Here is a 27040-nt window from a genome sequence, read left to right on the forward strand (position 1 = left end):
TGAAATCTCTATGAGTGCGGTTCATCTTCAGCGTGTTTTCTGCCTTCCAGAAACGATTTGTGCCATCGAAAAACTTGTAGTCTAGAAAAGGCATTTTTCAACTTAGGAAATGTCACACTCGCGGATTCCTAAAGTTTAACACAAAACTCAACGGCGTAACTTTTCTCTAAATTGTGCTGTTCGATTTTCATAACACACAACAAAAACACAATTTCACTGAGAGTGCTCTCAAAGATCACGTGATGACTGTACAGACCTAAAACTCGGACTGAGCATCTGGAAGGGATGAACCCAGCGCTCTACATAAGTAAAACAACAGGGAGCTGCCAAATCGCTCACATGGTTGCCAGCCTTACTAATTTTTATCAAATACCTCTTATATACAAGAAGTACGCGTTGGTAAGTAACAGATCAACAATTCCTTAACTTTTAGAACGAAGGAAAGTCATAAAAAATAGACTAGTCTACCTTATGAAACTTCTTGGCAGATTAAAACTGTGTGCCCGACCGAGACTCGAACTCGGGACCTTTGCCTTTCGCGAGCAAATGCTTTATCATCTGAGCTACGCAAGCACGACTCACGCCCCCTCCTCACAGCTTTACGTCCGCCAGTACCTCGTCTCCTACCTTCCAAACTTTACAGAAGTTCTCCTGCGTACCTTGCAGAACTAGCACTCCTGAAAGAAAGGATATTGCGTAGACATGACTTAGCCACAGAATCAGGTTTTCACTCTGCAGCGGAGTGTGCGCTGATATGAAACTTCCTGGCAGATTACATCTGTGTGCCGGACCGCGACTAGAACTCGGGACCTTATCCTTCCAAAGTGACAGTTTTAATCTGCCAGGAAGTTTCATATCAGCGCACACTCCGCTGCAAAGTGAAAATCTCATTCTAGTCTACCTTATTACTGAGAATCCTCATCATAGAGCACGAATGAAGCAATACATTGAAGTAAGTCATGAGGCACCTTCTACTATCGTGTCGGACCTCCTCCTGCCCGGCGTAGTGGAGCACCTTTGGATAATTCGAGTGAATGTTTTGGCCACCCAGGTCGCACGACATGAATCCCATCGAACATTTGTTTGACATAATCGAGAGATTAGTTTTCGCAATTATTGACGGCCATAGAGGCAGTATGGCTCAATAGTTCTGCAGGGGGCTTCCAAAGATTTGTTGATTCCACGTCACCTTGAGCTGCTACACGACGCTGGGCAAGAGGAGGTCCGACGCTGTATTCGGAGGTATCCCATAACACGTAGTAAGTTATGACGTTCTGAAAATTGTGAAAGCATGCTGCTATTATAGTTCTTAAATCAACTGCATGGCACATTTGGATTTCGATTTTTAGAATTAATTCTTTGTAAAACATATATTTCCCTGAATAGCAGTTTCTTGGCATTTGTTTCAAAATAACGTATTAAGCACCGATCTAAACAAATTATTTTTGTTATATCGAAATATTAGAAACATTATCGTTATATGTATTGTACTGGTATATTTACTAATAACACTGGCCTCTGTGAGACGTTAGAAATGGAGTTTGCCGGCCGGGGTGGCCGAGCGGTTCTAGGCGCTACAGTCGCAGGTTCGAATCCTGGGCATGAATGTGTGTGATGTCCTTAGGTATGTTAGGTTTAAGTAATTCTAAGTTCTAGGGGATTGATGACCTCAGAAGTTACGTCCCATAGTGCTCAGAGCCATTTGAACCATTTTGAAATGGAGTTTAGAAGGGGGCGGCGGCAGCAGCGAAATGTGATCCCCCCCTGCTCCAGAATAGGACCACGGATCAACATCTGGATTGAGTGTCAATATGGAACTGATGTATAAATTAGGGAAAAATTTAACAACAGAAGGTAATGGTCATATTTAATTTGGTACTGAAAGGTGCCTATTAATTATTTCTTTTATTTTCTCACATTATATTTTATTTTTTTCTTAATTTTTAATATACATTTTACTGCTATCTTTCAGATATTTTGCTAACCCGTTTCACCATATCGATCCAGATACTTTCGCAAAGTCTTTGCAAAGACACTGCATTGGTAGTTGTCTCTGGAGAGTTGGTTGGCCAGCGTCCAATAAGGATTCGTTGGTGCTTATCCAGCCATGTGGGTACCAAGTTCTAAGGAAATCAGCCACTACTCTACTTGCAAGTTACGTTGCTGAACACTAATTTGGATTGTTAAGGCATGTCTGATTCGGAACTTATATTTGAGGGGGCACGCCGTTGGAGAGTCTTGTTATTCAACAATCTTTACTACGTGGAAGATGTCGCTTAATATCAATCCAATTTATATTCTGTGACGATGTACAATTTACCGCATAGGGTTAGCCGGGTTTGTTTATTATTGTGTTGGTGCATAACTTCGTAGAGTTTTTCCACAAGTATAATAAACACAACAGACACACATAACACAAACTTTGGTCATCAATAACATATCCTCCTTCACTATTTACAAAAGTCTGCCAATGCTGGGGTAACTTTTCGATTCTGCGACTGTAGACATCACGTGATTCTGAGGCGAAATACTCTTCCAGCCATGTTCGGAGAGTATTTTCATACGGAAACGAAGTTCCTTAAAGGTTGCTCGACAGAGCTCGGAAAAGATGAAAATCTGAGGGCACAAGATCATGTGAATAAGGTGGGTGAGAAATGATTTCCCAACCCAACTCGTGTATACTGTTTTTTGTCACTTTAGAGGAATGTGGCCGGGGGTTATCGAAGAGTAGCAACACTTCACGCAGTCTTCCTGGTCATTGTTCCTGGACTGTGTCTGCAAGACGTCTCAGTTGTTGACAATAAATATCAGCAGTGATGTTTACACCTCGGGCAAGCAATTCGTAGTACACCCCACCGTCTCTGACCCATCAGATACGTGACATTATCTTCTTTGGATGCGCGCATGTCTTTGTACGGTGAGTTGCTGGATTCAATCTTTCTTTCTTTCACTCATCTTAGCATAAAGACACCATTTCTCGTCATCAGTAACGATAAAGGATAGGGACGGTCGGTGTTGCTGACGAGCCAATTCATGACAAGCTTGAAGACAACACTAGACAAGAGGTACTCAGTGGCAGATGAACATCTTAGTACGTATTCCTTGAGAAATGATTGGGCTGCTTTGTGAACAGGAATCCTCCTCTCTTTCTAACGCACTGGGCGTGCTTTCTGTCGTCGCCTCATGAGACGTGAATAACCTCTGGCTTTAAAAGTCATTATTCAGTAACTCACACAAATAGCAGAGTAAGGAAAATCAGGACCTGGAATTCCTTGAAGTGTGTACGTAGAGGTGATTGTTTTGGCTGTGTTGGTGTTGTTGCTCTTGTGGTCTTCTGCACGAAGACTTGTTTGATGCAGCTCTCTGTGTTGTTCTATCCTGTGTTAGTCTTTCCATCTCCGAATAACTACTGCCACCTACATCCTTCTGAATCTGCTAACTGTATTCCTCTCTTACTCTCCCTCTACAGTCCCCCCCACCTCACACACACGCATACTTCCATCTTACACTAAATTGGTGAGCCCTTTATGTCTCAGAATGTGTCCTACTAACCGATCCCTTCTTCTAGTTACGTTGCGCCACAAATTTCATTTCTTCCCAGTTCTATTCAGTACCTCCTCATTTGTTACGTGATCTACCCATCTAATCTTCAGCATTATTCTGTAGCACCACATTTCAAGAACTTCTACTCTCTTCTTATCTAAACTGTTTATCGTCCATGCATGGTTACACTCCATACAAATACTTTCAGAAAAGACTTCTTGACACATAAGTAAGCACTCGATGTTAACAAATTTATCTTCTACAGAAGCACTTTTCTTGCTACTGCCAGTCTACATTTTATATCCTCTCTGCTTCGCTGTCCACATAGCTTAACTCATCTACTACTCATGGTGTCTCATTTCCTAATCTAATTCCCTCGGCATCAGTTGATTTCATTCGACTGCATTCTATTATCCTGATTTTGCTTTTGGTGATCTTCATTGTATATTCTCTTTTCAAGACACTGTCCATTCCGTTCAACAGCTCTTCCGAGTACTTTGGTGTCTCTGACAGAATTACACTGTCGTCGGCAAACTTCGAAGTTTTTATTTCTTGTCGCTGCACTTTTTCCTACTCCAATTTTATTTTTTGTTTTCTTTAGTTCTTGAATAACATCGGTGACAGGCTACAGCCCCGTTTCACTCCCTTTTCAACCACTGCCTCCCTTCCATGCCCCTCGACTCTTATAACTGCTATCAGGTTCCTGTACAACTTGTAAATGGCCTTTCGCTCCCTCAATTTTACACCTGCTACCTTCAGAATTCCGGAGACAGTATTCCAGTCAACATTGTCAACAGTTTTCTCTAAGTCTACAACTGCTATAAACGTAGGTGTGCCTTTCGGTAACCTTTCTTCCTAGATAAATCGTAGGGTCAGTATTGCTTCCAGGGTTCCTCCATTTCTCTGGAGTCCAAACTGATCTTCCCCCATGTCGGCTTCTACCAGTTTTTTCCATTCTTCTATACAGAATTCGAGTTAGTATTTTGCAACAATGAGTTATTGCTTTGGTTAAACATCACTATGGCTGAAGAATAGAAGAATAACTCAGAATTGTTTAAGAATTACAAGCCTCAGTGTATAACGTTTGGTTAAGGTTGTTAAACTTTAGCATGGAGGAGAGATTGTTGTCTTGCTAGCGGAAAGATCAATGACCAGCCTTTCGCAGAGCCGCTTTCATTAGCGATCTAGAATTGCACAGACCTGTAGGTTAAAGAATGAAGACATTAGACTTCTGTCCGAGATTGTGGATCCGGCTTGGGATGCAGTGGAGGAGACTTAGGTTCGAGATATGGAAGCGAACATCTCACTTAGAGACTTCGTCTGGAGATCAGATGGAGAAGTGATATGTCGCTATCTGTGGCAGATCGCGGAGCCTACTACGCTGCACACATCTCAGTGAAGAACGTGGTGCGAAACCGCTGGTTGGGCGAGCAGGGTAGGGCAATTATACTGGGATGACAGAATTCATGGGTTAGCGATGTGCACAAATACAGATGGCTGCAGCATCGCGTGCACAAGGCAGTGCATTGGCGGAGCTGTCATTTGTACTTAGGTGATTCACGTGGAAAGCTTTCGAACGTGATTACGACCGCACGACGGGAGTTAACAGACTAACAACCTGGAATGGTAGCTGGAGCTAGGCGCATGGACATTCCGTTCTGGAAATCGTTAGGGAGTTCAATATTCCGACTCTCAAAATGGACAGCGCTTTGGCCGGCGTCCTTCACTTAAAGACCGAGAGTAGTGAATTTGCAGAGAGTTGTGCTAAAAGACAAGCAACACTGCATGAAATAACCGCAGAAATCTGTGAGGAACGCACGAAGAACGTATCCGTTAGGACAATGCGGTGAAATTTGGTGTTAATTGGTTATGGCAGCAGACGACAGACGCGAGTGCCTTTGCTGACTAGTAGTGCCTTTCCTCTGCTCCTGACGGTATCAATTGGACTCGAAAAGAGTGGAAAACCGCGAGCTGGTCAGATGAGTACCGATTTCTGTTAGTAAGGTTTGGTGGTACGGTTCGCGTTTGGCAGACCACATGAAGCCATGGACTCACGTTGTCAACAAGGCTCTGTGTTAGCTAGTGATGGTTCCATAATGGTGCGGGCTGTGTTTAAATGGAATGGACTGCGTCCTCTGGTCCAACTGAACCAATCATTGACTGGAAACAGTTATGTTTGGCTACTTCGAGATCACTGCCAGCCATTTATGGACTTCATGTTCCCAAACAACGATATAATTTTTATGGGTAACAATACGCCATCTCACCGGGCCACAATTGCTCGCAACTGGTTTGAAGAACATTTTAGATAAATCGAGCGAATGATGTGTCCACGCAGTTCTCCCAACATTAATCCCATCGAACATTTACGGAACATAATCGAGAGGTCAATTCGTGCATAAATCCTGCACCGGCGACACTTTCGTAATTATAGACGGCTATACAGACATCATGGGTCAGCATTTCTGCAAGGGACTTCAAACGACTTGTTGAGTCCAGGCCACGTCGAGCTGCTGCACCACGCGGACAAAAGGAGGTCCGGCACGGTGTTAGGAGGCGTCCCATGACTTTCGTCGCCTGAGTGTAATGTGCGTGTATAGGTATGCTGTTAGGATTAGCCGTATATGGCGAGTGATTAAAGACTCGTTGCGGCCCAGTCGGAAATGTTCGTTGCATAAGTAGTTTTTCAGTCTTATGGCGGATTCAGATAGTCACTGCATGACCACCGCGGGTTCTGTCTTTCGATAACTCATGTCTAGATTGCGGTCTTCTTGTATTCGCCTGAACGATGCATTCTTTGCCGACTTTTTCGCGCATTAGATTACTATTGACTCACGTTAATAGTTGATAATTTTTTTGTACTCTGCATTTCTGATGACAGAACAGGTTCTGCTATAATATTCATGTATACCAGGAGAGAATTTTGTAACAAACAGTAATCAATGTCGGCCACTATTTCAGTTAATACTAGTAGTAGTAGTAGTAGTAGTAGTAGTAGTAGTAGATCTCTTTTTACAAGGATATAGGACATGTCAAAGTATTTACAAGTTTATATCAAATTAAAATAAGCTAATTCGTATACACATATATTTACATACTTCTAGTTAAAGACAATCATTGGATTTACTCCTGCTATACAGTACTTGTTTTACAAATAACTTATTAAATAATGTAATGCCACACTGTTCACTCATATCTCACTATCGGTCACTGCACACACGATACACACATTGTTTCATAACCTTTCACTCACTACACACACAGCCACACAGTGGTGATCTCTGGGCCATTTTCTGTACCACAACTTCCCATTTGCTATCCTGAAAAACTGAGTCAACACCCTTCCATAATGACTGAGATGTTGAGCTCAGAAAAAGGAACAGGTGTTGGTATTGTGCTATGCATAGCTTGGGGGTAAGTATTTCTAGAAAGGAAAACAACAAAGTAAAGATGTTATGTGGAACTTTCGATGTTCTATTATTATTATTATTAATTTGTATAACATTTTTTTCAAACCCCTACTCTGTTTTATGTAAGTAATCCTTCAGTGTATAAAATGTATTGCGTAACAGGTACTTTTTAGCTGACTTTTTAAATAAGTGTATTTTTGCAATTTCTTCAATCTCTTTTTTTAATTTATAGTGCAGTTTTATTCCTTGGTAGAAAATGTTGATTTGAGTTATGTTTATTTTTTCTTGGTAAATATAAGTTGAGTCTATCTCCTGTTGCATCATCATGGACAGAGCTGTTTGTGCAGTAATTACCAATGTTATTTTTCTTGTGTGCAACTGACTGGTAAATGTAATCACATGGAGCAATTAAAATCCCCAGCATTTTAAACAGATCTTTACAATGAGGTCAACTAGTATTTTTGGTTATTATTCTTATGGCTCTTTTCTGGAATTTGAAAATTGTGTTCATATTTTGTGCGTTTGTTCCCCAAAAAAGAATGTCATAGTTAACAATTGAGTGTACATATGAATAATATGTAACTAAAAGACACTGCATGTTACGCACTGATGATAGGATTCTAAGGGCATAACGTGCTGATGACATTCTGTTTGCAAGGACCTTTGTGTGTTCACACCACTTCAACTGAGAACCAATATTCATTACTAGAAATTGTTCATTTCTTACACAGTCTATAGAGGTGCCATCTAAATTTAATTTAACACTGTCATTTTTCCTCTTCAAATTGAGATTGATGGCATTAACTTTCTTGATGTTCAATGTCACTTTATTGTTTATTGACCAATCATAAAATTCCTTGAGAGTTTTAGTTGCTTTCTCGGCAAGGAGTTCTCTTATTTTCTCAGTGACTATAATATTGCTGTCATTAGCGAAGAGAATTTTTCACCATGAGTAACACTACTGAGAAAGTCATTGAGGTATATTAGGAACAGTATTGATAGTAATATGCTACCTTTGCGGAACCCTTACATTAAAGTATTTTAATTCTGATAAGTGTTTTACTAAATGTTTAGATCTATTTGAAGTATGTGTTATCTCTACTCTTTGTACCCTATCTGTTAGGTATGATCGAAACCAGTCATTAGCTACCCCCTTATTCCTAATGCTTCTAATTTACTTAATAAAATCTTGTGGTCGACTGAATCAAACGCCTTAGAAAGATGCAAAAATATGCCTGTGACACACTCATCTCTATCAATAGCATCAAGTACAACTTTTGTAATGTTTATTATGTTTAGTGAGGTGCAGCACGCATTTCTTCATGTTTACTAGGGGTACCACTGTCCTATTAGTTATGCCTTGCGAGGTATCTTTTCCATTAGATGCATATGAGTTCATTTTGAGCAATCTTACTATCGACAAGTCCAACCGATGCGTATCATACTGATATCCACAGGGGTATGACGAGAGTTCAGCTGTACCCTCACAATAATGGGACTAATGTATAATGTTTGAACCAGTAAAACAGACTATCAAATGCAGTGTCCAACTTACTACTTCAAGATATACTTTCTTTGTAAACTACGACGTTGTCATCTAAATATATATTACAGCAGCCAGAGCGACCGAACTAATAACTCACCGTGATAAGTGTAAAAACAGGATTTGTTGTCGTTCAAGATTTCTGGACAACTGTCAAGAACATGTTGACACTGCAGCAGTTTAGGAACTCACCTGCTAAACAATTACGTGACAAAGTAACATGCACTGAGATCAATTACAGCACCACCTTTTGGAAGGATGAATTACATTTATTCAGAGCATTTGTTAGAAGTATATAAACTCTTCCAAGAATTTTTAGGCTATTATAATGTTAAATCGTATACTCGGCTCTTGCTTGTAGCTAATGAATTTTCAGATACTTGGCGAGTATTACAATAAAACCATCATCAGGTGGAAGAGCACTCTTATGTTCGAACCAACCTTCGGCTTGAGGACAGATTTACATTTAACAAATGGAGAGGAAAACTAAGGTACAGTGTGCCGTAGAAAAAGTGGTTATTAGAAGCGGAAATAGATGGAAAGATTGCTATGTTAGTAAGAATCATTACGACGTTTTTACTAGGTCGTTTTCTTGTTTATCTGTCTGTACGGTACAATTATTGCAACTGATTTTAAACTAACTTCCCGCTAAGCTAGAGATTTGAAATTTTAAACATAGCTCAGAACTGTATGACAATGCAATATTTACTCGCTTTCTTGTCTTGTGTGTGGGGGAGTGTACTTGGTTTAACACTGTTTACCACTTCCAAAATGGCTCAGAACTGGATGGCAGTGTGATATAAATTCGCTTTATTGTCTGGCGTATGGTGGAGGCTTCTTTGTGTACCATTACGATTTCCTTCTTTTCCTGTGACAGTCGCGAATGGTCCGCGGAAAGAACGATTGTTAGTAAGCCTCCGTGTGAGCTCGAAACACTCTAATTGTTACATTTACGGTCTTTCCACGTGGTATATATAGGAGGAAGCAACATATTGTTGGTGTCAGGTGAAGAAAGAGTGAAATAATTCTGGAATTTAGGGCATATCTGCGTTATAATCTCATCAAAATCTTTGAAATCGGCTGAGAAATTTCATACAAACAAGACTACAAAGGAGAAAATAATTATCTGAATAAAAATGTATTTTTAATATATCACCTCTTTAAACTGGACTAAATAGTACAATATATGATTTCTCCTGGCACCATATATATATAGTCCTGAAAATTTGCGATTGTGAATTTCTAATAGCTATGGAAATACGTGCATGAATATTTCACCTCATTACTACTATCTGTTGCATGTGCTTCAAGTTTGTCGTTTTAAATCCTACAGCTATTTTCATAGCTCCTAAAAATTCACCAACACAAATTTTGAGGACCATCTGATGGGGTTAGGAATCTTTATGAGGATAGACGAAATTTTTTATGCTTATGCCTCGAATTTAAAAACTTGGTGTATTAAAAACTCATTTTTATTTAATTAATTATCTTCGATTAAACCTGGAAAGCTGAAAACCACGAAATTTGGGTTGATGGCGAATTCAAATAATCTGCGATAGTCAATCAGCCCTCAGCAGCCAATGACAATGCTTACGCACTGTCCTCCTCCCCAATCCCCCCCCCCCCCCCCCCTCTCGGTGAGCACGTAGACCTGTACCTACCACATGACTGTGCTACCGACTGACAGCCGAAGCGGTGTCTCAATACTACTCATGAGCAGTGCAGGTACTCAAACACTCGAGAAATACTCACTGCGTTCGAAATTCCATTCATCGCTTATCATGACTATGTATGCATACGAAGGGACCGGCTTCAATGGTCATCAGATGGTAAAGTATTTACAGTCCGCACACAGACTTTTAACTTGGAATGTTCGGGTGCCATTCTCTTGATGAGTATGACTCCGTTTCTTTCAAACTGACGCAAACTTGTAATTTGACGAGAAGGCAGAACCTGTTAACATCCATTAAACAACCCCGACCCACTGACATACCAATATTTTCCCCATAGTTGACGCTATATTTAATATTTAAATATACGAGAATCAGCATATTTTATCTTACATGCTTTTCTCAAAAGCACGATATTTGTTTGATAGGAACTCTTTACAAACTTATCCTTACCACTTACTGAACATTGAGGAGTGAAGATAATACCGTTGTAGGAGTTTTTGTTGGCGTATATACCAAAAAAAACAGTCATGTGCAACGCCACTAGACATTTCTCACACTCCTACTGTTTACCACTTTTCTTCTTCTTTGGGTCACACACTACAAAACCTCTGTAGTGTGTTTTTTTTATGGGACTGGAGGCGATAAACCATATAGCAGATCATGCTGTCTATCAACATAGAAGAAGAAACACTAAAAGAAGTAATAGCTGCTCTGGCCGTCCCACATTCGACAATGTAATAACGGACTTAAAACCTGCAGTCGGCTGTGAGCTGGCTCTAAAAGCCAAAGGGTTAAAAGGGATTTCTCGTGAAAGGTGCTGTAATCGACAGCGAAACGGGCGCTAGTGAAGAAAAGATGGTCTGTCTACTCACAATAAGGGTAGCGTTCCAAGTGGGAAGCTTCCCATGGGATCGGCACTGCAAGCGATACATACCTGGCTATCATGTCGTATCACAAGGCGTGACACCGTGGTATCTTAGGAGGTATAGAGGAACAAACCTCTACGATAACAATCGCCCAAGATACCATCTCCTCTCTATCTCCTCCAGTCCACCAATGATACCTCCTTCCTAGTCCTCAAACCTGCCCTCCATAAATCACAAAGGTCTTGCAAGCTCCAACTCAACAAATTCACTACCTGCTGCGACCAGTGGATTCTTAAGATAAATCCACCCTAAATCCAGGCAGTAATTACAGGACGAATGACACACAGTATCTTATCTTTTACGTCCGTCCTATCCAATTTAATAAAACATTCAAATATTTTGAAATTACCCAAAGCCCTAAATTAATAATGAAACCTCACCTTGTAACAACTCAACAGAAATCCTACAATAGACTAAAGCTACGATCCATCCAAAACATGAGGACCGCATTCCACTGTTACTCTCCACTCTCACGAAACCTTGAGTTCTCCGTTGTAATGTAATCTGGATACCCACTCCACCAAATTTGAGTCACTTTCTCTAAATCCTTGAAAGTCACATATAGTTTTAGACGTAATACCTGGCTGCTGGCTAGCTGATGCAGACTAAATCATAATTCGTCACTTAAGGCGCCAATTAGCCTGGCTGCCCGTCAGAATTCTAAGTCCAGCTATCTGCACGAACTGGCAATACTCTAGAAAGTGGTAGTTTCTGGAGACAGTGGCTTCAGGTAGTTCTTTTACAATACTCTACTTGCTCGTCGTCCAGTGTTACATGTAGCTCAGTGCAGGGGCGCCCGCAGGTTTTTGCCTCAGTAGGGGCAAAAAATATTTTCACCACACACACACACACACATATTATATATATATATACACTCCTGGAAATTGAAATAAGAACACCGTGAATTCATTGTCCCAGGAAGGGGAAACTTTATTGACACATTCCTGGGGTCAGATACATCACATGATCACACTGACAGAACCACAGGCACATAGACACAGGCAACAGAGCATGCACAATGTCTGCACTAGTACAGTGTATATCCACCTTTCGCAGCAATGCAGGCTGCTATTCTCCCATGGAGACGATTGTGGAGATGCTGGATGTAATCCTGTGGAACGGCTTGCCATGCCATTTCCACCTGGCGCCTCAGTTGGACCAGCGTTCGTGCTGGACGTGCAGACTGCGTGAGACGACGCTTCATCCAGTCCCAAACATGCTCAATGGGGGACAGATCCGGAGATCTTGCTGGCCAGGATAGTTGACTTACACCTTCTAGAGCACTTTGGGTGGCACGGGATACATGCGCACGTGCATTGTCCTGTTGGAACAGCAAGTTCCCTTGCCGGTCTAGGAATGGTAGAACGATGGGTTCGATGACGGTTTGGATGTACCGTGCACTATTCAGTGTCCCCTCGACGATCACCAGAGGTGTACGGCCAGTGTAGGAGATCGCTCCCCACACCATGATGCCGGGTGTTGGCCCTGTGTGCCTTGGTCGTATGCAGTCCTGATTGTGGCGCTCACCTGCACGGCGCCAAACACGCATACGACCATCATTGGCACCAAGGCAGAAGCGACTCTCATCGCTGAAGACGACACGTCTCCATTCGTCCCTCCATTCACGCCTGTCGCGACACCACTGGAGGCGGGCTGCACGATGTTGGGGCGTGAGCAGAAAACGGCCTAACGGTGTGCGGGACCGTAGCCCAGCTTCATGGAGACGGTTGCAAATGGTCCTCGCTGATACCCCAGGAGCAACAGTGTCCCTAATTTGCTGGGAAGTGGCGGTGCGGTCCCCTACGGCACTGCGTAGGATCCTACGGTCTTGGCGTGCATCCGTGCTTCGCTGCGGTCCGGTCCCAGGTCGACGGGCACGTGCACCTTCCGCCGACCACTGGCGACAACATCGATGTACTGTGGAGACCTTACGCCCCACGTGTTGAGCAATTCGGCGGTACGTCCACCTGGCCTCCCGCATGCCCACTATACGCCCTCGCTCAAAGTCCGTCAACTGCACATAAGGTTCACGTCCACACTGTCACGGCATGGTACCAGTGTTAAAGACTGCGATGGAGCTCCGTATGCCACGGCAAACTGGCTGACACTGACGGCGGCGGTGCACAAATGCTGCGCAGCTAGCGCCATTCGACGGCCAACACCGCGGTTCCTGGTGTGTCTGCTGTGCCGTGCGTGTGATCATTGCTTGTACAGCCATCTCGCAGTGTCCGGAGCAAGTATGGTGGATCTGACACAACGGTGTCAATGTGTTCTTTTTTCCATTTCCAGGAGTGTATATATATGGGGTGAGTCACCTAACATTACCGCTAGATATATTTCGTAAACGACATTAAACACTGACGAATCGATTCCACAGACCGAACGTGAGGAGAGGGGCTAGTGTAATTGGTTAATACAAACCATAAAAAAAGTGCACGCAAGGATGTTTTTTAACACAAACCGACGTTTTTTTTAAATGGAACCCCGTTAGTTTTGTTAGCATGTCTGAACATATAAACAAATACGTAATCAGTGCCTTTTGTTGCATTTAAACTGTTAATTACATCCGGAGATATTGTAACCTAAAGTTGACGCTTGAGTACCACTCCTCCGCTGTTCGATAGTGTGTATCGGAGAGCACCGAATTACGTAGGGATCCAAAGGGATCGGTGATGGACCTTAGGTACAGAAGATACTGGAACAGCACATTACGTCCACATGCTAACTCACTTTATTGGTCTTTTTCACTGACGCATATGTACATTACCATGAGGGGTGAGGTACACGTACACACGTGGTTTCCGTTTTCAATTACGGAGTGGAATAGTGTGTGTCCCGACATGTCAGGCCAATAGATGTTCAATGTGGTGGCCATCATTTGCTGCACACAATTCCCAACTCTGGCGTAATGGATGTTGTACATCTGGTGTAATGTCGCCGCAGGCTGCCCCATTCGTTGTTTCATATCCTCTGGGGTTGTAGGCACATCACGGTACACATTCTCCTTTAACGCACCCCACAGAAAGAAGTCCAGAGTGTAAGATCAGGAGAACGGGCTGGCCGATTTATGCGTCCACCACCTCCTAGGGAAACGCCCGTCAAACATCCTGTCAAGGGTCAGCCTAGTGTTAATTGCGGAATGTGCAGGTGCACCATCATACTGATACCACATACGTCGACGCGTTTCCAGTGGGACATTTTCGAGCAACGTTGGCAGATCATTCTGTAGAAACGCGATGTATGTTACAGCTGTTTGGGCCCCTGCAATGAAGTGAGGACTAATGAGGTGGTCGCCAGTGATTCCACACCATACATTTGCAGTCCACGGTCGCTGTCGCTCTACCTGTCTGAGCCAGCGAGGACTGTCCACGGACCAGTAATGCATGTTTCGTAGATTCACTGCCCCGTGGTTTGTGAAACCCGCTTCATCGGTAAACAGGTAGAACTGTAACGCTTTCTCTGTTAATGCCCATTGACAGAATTGCACTCGATGATTAAAGTCATCACCATGTTAATTGCTGATGTAGCGACACATGAAACGGGTGAAAGCGGTGACGATGGAGTATGCGCATGACACTACTTTGACTCAGTCCACCGGCTCTCGCAATGTCCCGTGTACTCATGTGTGGGTTCATGGCAACAGCAGCTAACACACCAACTACACCCATCTTCTCCCGTGACGGGCCTATTACGGACCAGTTTGCAAGTTACAACCATACCTGTTGCATACAGTTGGCGATAGATGTTTTGCAATGTGCGGCACCTTGGATGCTCTCTGTCCGGGTACCGTTCTGCATACACCCTGCAGGCTTCAACTGCATTTCGTCGACATTCACCATAGATGAGTCATCTCCGCCTTTTCAGAGTTCGAATACACCATGGTCACAGTTCCTACAACACTACACTATCACAGACGTCTGGCAACACTATGTACTACAGTTGGTCTGCGTGCGGAGATGAATGCAGAATAACAATAGCAGCAAGTGCTACATGCAGACACACTCGCCGACCGTGGCCCGTGTTTGTTACAACACGCAACTGAACGTCGGAGGTTTCAAGCGTCAACTTTAGGTTGCAATATCTCCGGATGTAATTAACACTTTACAATGGAACAAAACGGCACTGATTATGTATTTATTTATATGTTCAGATGTGCTAACAAAACTAACGTGGTTCCATTGAAAAAAACATAGGTTTGTGTTAAAAAACATACTTCCGTGCACTTTTGTATGGTTTGTATTAAACAATTACACTAGCCCCTTTCCTCACGTTCGGTCTGTGGAATCGGTTCGTCGGTATTTGATGTGGTTTACGAAATATATCAAGTGGTAACGTTAGGTGACTCACCCTATACTATATTCCCAGACTTTACGTTTCTGAACCGTATTCTGCCAATAAATTGTTTTCTTACCACTAATAATTGTTTCTTGCGATGGATGTGGAAATATTTATGCGATATGTTCCTATTAGAACATAGGAAGACTCACCTAGAACGTTCCGGAAATGAAGGTGGCTCACGCCACACCCTGCTAGATCACGTTCGTTGACAACGAATACTGCCTATTTCTACAGACAAGTAGCGACACCAGTGGCCACACAGTGCCCTCGAACACTTCTTCAGCAAACGAAAAGGAAAATAATACAATACGCTAATTTGAATTAGCGTTTGACAATTGTTAAACCCCCCCCCCCCCATGAACCATGGACCTTGTCGTTGGTGGGGAGGCTTGCGTGCCTCAGCGATACAGATAGCCGTACCGTAGGTACAACCACAACGGAGGGGTATCTGTTGAGAGGCCAGACAAACGTGTGCTTCCTGAAGAGGGGCAGCAGCCTTTTCAGTAGTTGCAAGGGCAACAGTCTGGATGATTGACTGATCTGGCCTTGTAACAATAACCAAAACGGCATTGCTGTGCTGGTACTGCGAACGGCTGAAAGCAAGGGGAAACTACGGCCGTAATTTTTCCCGAGGGCATGCAGCTCTACTGTATGATTAAATGATGATGGCGTCCTCTTGGGTAAAATATTCTGGAGGTAAAATAGTCCCCCATTCGGATCTCCGGGGGGGGAGGGGGGGGGGAATACTCAAAAAGACGTCGTTATCAGGAGAAAGAAAACTGGCGTTCTACGGATCGGAGCGTGGAATGTCAGATCCCTTAATCGGGCAGGTAGGTTAGAAAATTTGAAAAGGGAAATGGATAGGTTAAAGTTAGATATAGTGGGAATTAGTGAAGTTCGGTGGAAGGAGGAACAAGACTTCTGGTCAGGTGACTACAGGGTTATAAACACAAAATCAAATAGGGTTTATGCAGGAGTAGGTTTAATAATGCATAGGAAAATAGGAATGCGGGTAAGCTACTACAAACAACATAGTGAACGCATTATTGTGGCCAAGATAGATACGAACCCCACACCTACTACAGTAGTACAAGTTTATATGCCAACTAGCTCTGCAGATGACGAAGAAATTGAAGAAATGTATGATGAAATAAAAGAATTTATTCAGCTAGTGAAGGGAGGCGAAAATTTAATAGTCATGGGTAACTGGAATTCGAGTGTAGGAAAAGGGAGAGAAGGAAACGTAGTAGGTGAATATGGATTGGGGGGTAAGAAATGAAAGAGGAAGCCGCCTGGTGGAATTTTGCACAGAGCACAACTAAATCATAGCTAACACTTGGTTCAAGAATCATGAAAGAAGGTTGTATACATGGAAGAAGCCTGGAGATACAGAAAGGTTTCAGATAGATTATATAATGGTAAGACAGAGATTTAGGAACCAGGTTTTAAATTGTAAGACATTTCCAGGGGCAGATGTGGACTCTGACCACAATCTATTGGTTATGAACTGTAGATTAAAACTGAAAAAAACTGCAAAAATGTGGGAATTTAAGGAGATGGGACCTGGATAAACTGTCTAAACCAGAGGTTGTACAGAGTTTCAGGGAGAGCATAAGGGAACAATTGATAGGATTGGGGGAAATAAATACAATAGAACAGGAATGCGTAGCTCTGAGGGGTGAAGAAGTGAAGGCAGCAGAGGATCAAATAGGTAAGAAGATGAGGGCTAGTAGAGACCCTTGGGCAACAAAAGAAATATTGAATTTAATTGATGAAAGGAGAAAATAAAAAACTGCAGTAAATGAAGCAGGCAAAAAGGAATACAGGCGTCTCAAAAATGAGATCGACAGGAAGTGCAAAATGGCTAAGCAGGGATGGCTAGAGGACAAATGTAAGGATGTAGAGGCTTATCTCACTAGAGGTAAGATAGATACAGCCTACAGGAAAATTAAAGAGACCTTTGGAGAAAAGAGGACCACTTGTATTAATATCAAGAGCTCAGATGGAAACCCAGTTCTAAGCAAAGAAGGTAAAGCAGAAAGGTGGAAGGAGTATATAGAGGGTCTATACAAGGGCGATGTACTTGAGGGCAATATTATGGAAATGGAAGAGGATGTAGATGAAGATGAAATGGGAGATACGATACTGCGTGAAGAGTTTGACAGAGCACTGAAAGACCTGAATTGAAACCAGGCCCCCGGAGTAGACAACATTCCATTGGAACTACTGACGGCCTTGGGAGAGCCACTCCTGACGAAACTGTACCATCTGCTGAGCAAGAAGTATGAAACAGGCGAAATACCCTCAGACTTCAAGAAGAATATAATAATTCCAATCCCAAAGAAAGCAGGTGTTGACAGTTGTGAAAATTACCGAACTATCAGTTTAATAAGCCACAGCTGCAAAATACTAACTCGAATTCTTTACAGACGAATGGAAAAACTAGTAGAAGCCGACCTCGGGGAAGATCAGTTTGGATTCCGTAGAAATACACGAACACGAGAGGCAATACTGACCTTACGAATTATCCTAGAAGGAAGATTAAGGAAAGGCAAACCTACGTTTCTAGCATTTGTAGACTTAGAGAAAGCTTTTGACAATGTTGACTGGAATACTCTCTTTAAAATTCTAAAGGTGGCAGGGGTAAAATACAGGGAGCGAAAGGCTATTTACAATTTGTATAGAAACCAGACGGCGGTTATAAGAGTCGAGGGACACGAAAGGGAGGCAGTGGTTGGGAAGGGAGTGAGTCAGGGTTGTAGCCTCTCCCTGATGTTATTCAATCTGTATATTGAGCAAGCAGTAAAGGAAACAAAAGAAAAATTCGGAGTAGGTATTAAAATCCATGGAGAAGAAATAAAAAGTTTGATGTTCGCCGATGACATTGTAATTCTGTCAGAGACAGCAAAGGGCTTGGAAGAGCAGTTGAACGGAATGGACAGTGTCTTGAAAGGAGGGTATAAGATGAACATCAACAAAAGCAAAACGAGAATAATGGAATTTAGTCGAATTAAGTCGGTTGATGCTGTAGGAATTAGATTAGGAAATGAGATACTTAAAGTAGTAAAGGAGTTTTGCTATTTGGGGAGCAAAATAACTGATGATGGTCGAAGTAGAGAGGATATAAAATGTAGACTGGCAATGGCAAGGAAAGCGTTTCTGAAGAAGAGAAATTTCTTAACATCGAGTATAGATTTAAGTGTCAGGAAGTCATTTCTGAAAGTATTTGTATGGAGTGTAACCATGTATGGAAGTGAAACATGGACGATAAATAGTTTGGACAAGAAGAGAATAGAATCTTTCGAAATGTGGTGCTACAGAAGAATGCTGAAGATTAGATGGGTAGATCACATAACTAATGATGAAGTATTGAATAGGATTGGGGCACAACTTGATCAGAAGAAGGGACCGGTTGGTAGGACATGTTCTGAGGCATCAAGGGATCACCAATGTAGTATTGGAGGGCAGCGTGAAGGGTAAAAATCGTAGAGGGAGACCAAGAGATGAATACACTAAGCAGATTCAGAAGGATGTAGGTTGCAGTAGATACTGGGAGATGAAGAAGCTTGCACAGGATAGAGTAGCATGGAGAGCTGCATCAAACCAGTCTCAGGACTGAAGACAACAACAACAACAACAATTGTTAACCATTATTTGAAATTTGAAAGAATAAAATTTTGCCGAGTGTGTTTTGTTGTGCAACTGTATTGTATTGCCAGATGTAGTTTATGAAGTGGTTTGTACCTAGTGAGGTGGGAACAGAGAGTACCCCGTAAGCCAACATTTTCAAGATGGAACTCTCGTCATGGGTACCATTTATAATGGGACCACATACACATGTAGTAGTCTGTCGATCGGCAGATTCGCTTTATTTTATTATAGCTTATTAGTAATGCCCAGAGTTTGTTAACATGTAAACGGTCTTTTCTTATCAGATATGCATTGCTTACCGTTACTAAAATCTCGAATATTGCGGCTATAGATATCTATCTTTAATTTTGTATTTTTCGTGTTATAGATACTGTATCGTAGATTATTTTTCAAGGAAGATATCATTTTTTTACGTTTGTGTTTAATGTCCCTTTATGACACAACTGATTCTTTTAATATGTAAAGAACGAATAATGGCGTGCCTTCACGAAAAACGCTTAAATATTGCACAAGAATGCATTTGTAAAAGTTAACAATATACTGCTGGTTCATCTGATTATTCTCATTGTCGCCTCACTTGCTGTTGATTTCTACCACGTGTGGGTGTAGAAATAAAAATAAAGATACTTCGCAGGAAATAGCTGTAAGACGGATATATAACAATTTTTAAATTTATTATTTTTTTTTTAATTTTAGTTCGATTCTCCTTTAAAGTTTTTCATTGCTCTAGTTCATCCTGTAATTCTGTTTTCATATGTTTTATATCACTTTTACGTCATTTTATCGATATTTACGGTTATTTTAGTGGTAATTTTACAGGTATTTTAAATCATACATAACTGAGCCCTAAAGTTTCAGGTATTTTTTATATTCGTAAACTGAAAGAATTCTCACTAGGGACGACTGTCCCCACGCCCCCCCCCCCCCCCCCTCCCTGCGGGCACCCCTGGCTCAGTGTAAACACAAAGTCCCGAGTCCGAGTCCATTACTTCCTTTATTTTCTCGAACTGCATTTTGGAGGTCTGCTGGAAGTATCAGTCCGACAGAAACTCAAAGATGATTTGCTTCAGTTTCTAACCTACTAGTAGAAGCAATAAGTACCAGAAACATTTGTGCCAAAGCGCTCATGGCTGCTCCAGATCGGAACAGTGCTCGCGAGCTGCTTTGTCCTGCAGCGGTCACCGACTCCCCGGTCCCAGGTGAATGCGGCGTGGCGCGTCTTGGGAACGTTTCTTCTCTCACATCTGTCAACATAAAGTTGTTTACTATGGTAGTCTGATTTTCCACACAAAATAACTTGAATCAACGTAGTGAACACCGTGCAGTAACACTACATGTTGAGGCGGTACATCCCGGAAATGCTACGGGAAACTTTAAGAACAGACCCAGCCGTGCGTGGGCATGCTGTTGTGACTTTAGCCACCCAACTACCGAGGGTTTTGACGGCTAACAGGGCGAGGAAGCTGACTGGATCACACGAGTCTTGCGGTGTCGTTAACAGATGGCAGCAGTCTTTGAGGCAGTGACCGGCACATCGTGGCCTCGTGTAGGGAAAAACACGGTGTTGCGTGAAACAAGGAAGAGAAATCATACAATGAGAGCTTTCACGACCGTATGTTTCAGCTGCCGAGAATTCTTCCACGTTGTATGGCCGTGGTCCATGGAATTCTTCTATCCTTGAGGTTTCGTTCAAAGCTACGTTGGACATCTTCGGATGTGCTCCTGGTTGTGCTGAGTCTTGCCGACTGACAAGTAGGACGTCGGAGAACGGCCTAAATACCGTGGAAAGTGGGCGTGGTCTGGATTTCACGTGACAGCAGAGATAAATCTTGTCAAGGATAAAATGTAACTATCGATCATAGTATATCAAATATAAAAACTTCTTATCGATTCTGTAGCGCCACTGTCCATATATCTATGAGTTTCATAGCTTCTTCTTTCCTGTTAAAATTATCCCCATGTTTACATATTTCGATGGCTTCTCTATATAGCCGTGGATAATAGTTTGTCATAGTACATAAAACTTCAGTTTCCGAAAATTTTACTACGAGATCACCCGACTGCAGAGCAACTGTGGTATTAAGCTTTTTATAAACATCACCTATTTTTAATTCTAGGCAAGAATGTACATACCACACATAAAAACCTGAATTTTCATACAAATAAGATGTGAAAACATTAAAACTAGCGCGTCATTACAAAATATATATGTAATTCAAGATGTACGACTAATTGGTTCTGATTGATTATTTTTATTGATAACATAACAACATGGAACAAACCACTATTTGTGATCAAAGTACTTTAAGTTAGAGACATACTAAAAGCAGCTATATAAAGCTGAGGAAACTTGCGTGCAAATTCATATATAATACATGTATCTAACATTAACTTTATAGTTTTAAGTATGTTTCGGAAGACAGAAGTATTTCGATTGAGCCACGTCAATGCGAGGGTTTAAATAGCGCAAGACCTTTGCATTCTTCTGGCAGTTGGCGTTGAAATCTGGAAGAGAGAGGAGCTATGTATATGCAGCAGAATTTCGCCTAGCGAGTGAATCGGAGTATTTCAAAGTACTTGATCATGGAGTTTTGATCTTCACGTGTCTCGATTGTCAACACTCAGAAATATTTTCAACTTATGGGGACTCGAAAAATTTCGCATCAGGCGAATTGGTTGCTCTGAGGAGTTGTAAGTTAATATTCGTGTGTGTCGATTGTGAATACTGTAAAGTATTTTCATTTGTAGAGTTTGAACATTTCAGTCTAGGTGACCATATCTGAACTTTACAAACTTCGGGAGTAATCTGCTCTTCGAAATTAGTTCGTTCGCAATTAAGGAACTTTAACTTTAGTCATTCGCTGAAGGAACTTTAATTATTTTTCGTGAATTTTCGGAAGTTTATGCGAACGTGCGACGCTGTTCTGTTTGTTAACGCTCTTTCTCAGACCGTTATCATTTCAGTAAAGAACGATTATTAATTGTAATGATTTTAATAAACTCAGCTTGTTAAAGTATCGAACCCTGTGAGGAGTGAACATTAATTCACTGGAAATTCCTGCCCAGATGTATTCAACCCGTGGCTGAATTCCGTTTGGGTCAATGCAGTCCCTGGACCGCAACATAGCCACCACTTATGAGATCCAAACACGCGTTATGGAGGCCCTATAAACAGTGTTTTTTCTTGCTTTAATGAACACTTATTTGGCGAAAGTAACAGGTTTTTGCTTCTCCATTCATCATTCGAGATTTATTTGCCTGCCAGGAACAGGCAAAGGGAACATTACATTTACATTCAGTGCTCATATTCAGTCACTTTGCATATGTTGGTCTCGTAAGGAATTAACAAGAGCTAGCGAAGAACATTTTGTCTATCAAGTTGTGCTATGTATACATTGTTCTGAGTGTATTTATTAGCAATCATTCTCTTACTGGAAATTCTAGTCATATCTAGCAGTTATGTATTGGATTTTCCATATTTGTATCTAATGAAAATTGATTAAGCATTATAAAATAGAATTTCAAGTGCTAAAAAGGTCTAACGTACGTGGCATATTGTTCGCTGTGGGTCTAATAGAGGAGTGAAGGCAGCAGGACAACTCTAAACATTAGTGTAGTGTATGGGGTGAGTGCTATCGGGAAAATCAAGTCAGAAAACGGTTTTCTTACCTAAAATAACTTCGTCCAAGCATGAATGATTTTTCACACTCAGTAGGTCCCGATTATTGAGGTATGTGATGAACTGCGGCCTTACACCTTCATGTGATATCTGCATTCAATAAGGAATATCAGAAGTAGGGTATAGGAGAACTTCTTCTTCTTCCTCTACTTCAAACACCGCATCCTCCATTAACATTGCCGATCGCAGCACGTTCTGCTGTTTGTACATGGCCTTTCTGAAAAGCATTTCTGTGCTCAGTCCAAACCACCGATGTAAATTTTTAGCCAGGATAATCCTCTTCATCATGAAACACGGCTGCCGTCAATCTATCATCGAAATATTATTTGCAACAGATGATATCTGTTGTTGCGCATTATATGGCCAAAATGTTCGACATTTCTCCTCATGATAGTATTTATAATGTCTAGATCTTTGTTCATTTGTGACTGTATAAGGGATCGCCAATACCATTCGATACGCCCACATTTCATATCCCTCCAATTTCTTGCCTAATACTGCGGTTAAGTTTCCATAAGTCAACAAGTGTTGCATGTTCTAATCCAAAACAACAAACATCAAAGGGTAAACTGTTTCAGCATTCTTGTGTAAACGGCATCCGTTCATTGAGCATTCCTATGAAATGTTACTGATGACGAATTATACATACATCAGAAAAAGTTTTGCTTCACCCCGGTTCCCAGAACGCCTGAAGATAGACGTTGACCGTGGATATTGTATCACAGATACAGTCCCTTCGACTGTTCAGAGATGTCACTAAACCCGCCCTCAGATGTAAACAACCATGCTTGAGCAGCGCCTATCAGACGGAGGGGTCCGACAGCCGATCAGTTCCACTCATTCCACGAGGAATGAGGTACACGGCTCGTGTTGTCTGTAGTTGAACCGTGCCTAGACGGTCAATACCGCGGTTCGATCGCGTCCGCATTCATACTTTGTGCAAGAGAGGTCTCTCAACAAGGGAAGTGTCCAGGTGTCTCGGAGTAACCAAAGCGATGTTGTTCGGACATGGAGGAGATACAGAGACACGAACTGTCGATGGTATCACTCGCTCAGGCTGCCCAAGGGCTACTACTGTAGTGAATGACCGGTACCTACGGTTTATGGCTCGGAGGAATTTTTTGACAGCAACGCCGCCATGTTGAATAATGCTTTTCGTGCAGGCACAGGACGTCGTGTTACGACTCAAATTGTGCGCAATAGGCTGCATGATATGCAACTTCACTCTCGACCTTCATAGGGAGGTCCATCTTTGCAGCCACGACACCATGCAGCGCTGTACAGAACAACATGCTGAATGGACTGCTCTGGACTGGCATCTCGTTCTCTTCACCGATAAGTGTCGCATATTCCTTCAACCAAACAGTCGTCGGAGACGTGTTTGGAGGTAACCCGGTCAGGCTGAACTCCTTAGACACACACTGTCCAGCGAGTGCAGCAAGGCGGAGGTTTCCTGACGTTCTGGGGTGGCATTATGTGGGGCCGACGTACGCCACTGGTAATCATGGAATGCGCCGTACCGGCTGTACGATACGTGAATGCCATCCTCCGACAGATAGTGCAACCACATCGGCAGCATATTAGCGGGGCATTCGTCTTCATGGACGACAATTCGCGCCCCGATCATGCACATCTTGTAAATGACTTCCTTAAGGATAACGACATCGCTCGGCTAGAGTAGCCAGCATGTTCTCCAGATATGGACCCTATTGAACACGCCTGGGATAGACTGAAAAGGGCTGTTTATGGACGACGTGACCCACCAACCACTCTGAGGGATCTACGCCCAATCGCCGTTGAGGAGTGGGACAATCTGGACCAACAGTGCCTTGATGAACTTGTGGATAGTATGCCACGACGAGTACAGGTATGCATCAGTGCAAGAGGATGTGTTACTAGATATTAGAGGAACCAGTGTGTACAGCAGTCTGGCCCACCACCTCTGAAGGTGGTACAACATGTAATGTGTGTTTTTCATGAACAATAAAAAGGGCGGAAATGATGTTTATGTTTATCTCTATTCCCACTTTCTGAACTGGTTCCGGAACCGAGGTGATGCAAAACCTTTTTTATGTGTGTAGTATCTTATATCTCATGAAGAAATTAATGGCTCAACCCTAACAAGAGACATTCTAGGCCGAACGCCTGATCGGCTGTTCAGAGCTACATCTACATCTACATGACTACTCTGCAATTCACATTTAAGTGCTTGGCAGAGGGTTCATCGAACCACAATCATACTATCTCTCTACTATTCCACTCCCGAACAGCGAGCGGGAAAAACGAACACCTAAACCTTTCTGTTCGAGCTCTGATTTCTCTTATTTTATTTTGATGATCATTCCTACCTATGTAGGTTGGGCTCAACAAAATATTTTCGCATTCGGAAGAGAAAGTTGGTGACTGAAATTTCGTAAAAAGGTCTCGCCGCGACGGAAAACGTCTATGCTGTAATGACTTCCATCCCAACTCGTGTATCATATCTGCCTCACTCTCTCCCCTATAACGTGATAATACAAAACGAGTTGCCCTTTTTTGCACCCTTTCGATGTCCTCCGTCAATTCCACCTGGTAAGGATCCCACACCGCGCAACAATATTCTAACAGAGGACGAACGAGTGTAGTGTAAGCTGTCTCTTTAGTGGACTTGTTGCATCTTCTAAGTGTCCTGCCAATGAAACGCAACCTTTGGCTCGCCTTCCCGACAATATTATCTAAGTGGTCCTTCCAACTGAAGTTGTTCGTAATTTTAACACCCAGGTACTTAGTTGAATTGACAGCCTTGAGAATTGTACTATTTATCGAGTAATCGATAACTCATGTGGATCATCTCACACTTTTCGTTATTTAGCGTCAACTGCCACCTGACACACCATACAGCAATCTTTTCTAAATCGCTTTGCTACCTGCCGTCCAGCGTAAGCTCGCGTGCTCTTGACTGACGCCACCCTTCCACCAGAAACGCCGACTCGCAGGCCACCGCTATTCCGCTAGTGGCACAGTCACGCCGTCACGGTGCCACGTGTACTGCCGACGTGTTATGCTGAGGTAGCCCACTGCTGTCTCCATGAGCGCCTAGCCACAGAAGTCGGCCTCTTGTACGGGAGTCAGTTGGTTGGTTTCTTTAAAAGAGGCGTGAAGGGACCAAGCTGCTAGGTTAGCGATCCCTGTGCACGGGAGTCACGCTGAACTAAGAATTTTGACCGTGAATGAGCTTTCCTGGCTCTGCACTGGCCAAGGTACTGGGAGATCCCAACCCGCAGTTGTCAAGCACGTCCTTCCCGGCTGAAATGCCCGTCCTTGCTTGTACTGATGTCTGCTGATTGATGCAACGCAGCGCCACTTTGCCGTTAAGGTTTCTCCCGTGACGTATAGCCCAATCATGTGGTCTCCAACAATCATTCATACCCTAATGTCTCTGTTGCTCAATCTGCCTAAGATGCGAACTGTCTGCAGTCCAGTAATGCATATTTCTCATAGTTACCTCGCCATGATCTGGAAATACAGGTTGCATTATGAGCAACAGCTGGCAGAACATTATTTCGTTCGCCCCATTCACTACCCCACCTTCCAGTGCCCCTTCAATAAACAACTTCTCCACACATCTGCTGAACTGTCATTCATGTTAGACACCGTTACCTTCGTGCATACAACTGTTCTTCACATTCCTTCTACATTCAGTACAAATACACTATGTGATCAAAAGTATCCGGACATCTGGCTGAAAATGACTTAAAAGCTCGTAGCACCCTCCATAGGTAAGGCTGGAATACAATATGCTGTTGGCCCACACTTAGCCTTGATGACAGCTTACGTTCTCGCAGGCATACGTTCAGTCAGGTGCTGGAAGGTTTCTTGGGAAATGGCAGCCCATTCTTCACGGAATGCTGCACTGAGGAGAGGTATCGATGTCGGTCGATGAGGCCTGGCTAGAAGTCGGCTTTCCGGAGGTGTTATATAGGCTCTGAGCACTATGAGACTTAACTTCAGAGGTCATCAGTCGCCTAGAACGTAGAACTAATTAAACCTAACTAAGCTAAGGACATCACGCACATCCATGCCCGCGGCAGGATTCGAACCTGCGACCGTAGCGGGCCCTCGGTTCCAGACTGTAGCACCTAGAACCGCACGCCCACACCGGCCGGCGTGTTCTATAGGATTCAGGTCAGGACTCCGTGCAGGCCAGTCCATTACAGGGATGTTATTGTCGTATAACAACTCCGCCACAGGCCGTGCATTATGAACAGGTGACCAAACATGTTAGAAAGATGCAATCG

At 42.7% G+C, this 27040-nt stretch overlaps 1 protein-coding gene across 1 annotated transcript in view; it reads right to left on the minus strand.

Moving 5' to 3' along the window:
• LOC126284412 (serine/threonine-protein kinase BRSK2) overlaps positions 1 to 27040 on the minus strand; it is a 1848446-nt gene that overhangs the window by 1760511 nt on the left and 60895 nt on the right. The gene's annotated exons all lie outside the window — the stretch shown is intronic.

Source organism: Schistocerca gregaria, chromosome 8 (assembly GCF_023897955.1).
Source record: "Schistocerca gregaria isolate iqSchGreg1 chromosome 8, iqSchGreg1.2, whole genome shotgun sequence".
Taxonomy (NCBI): Eukaryota; Metazoa; Arthropoda; class Insecta; order Orthoptera; family Acrididae; genus Schistocerca; species Schistocerca gregaria.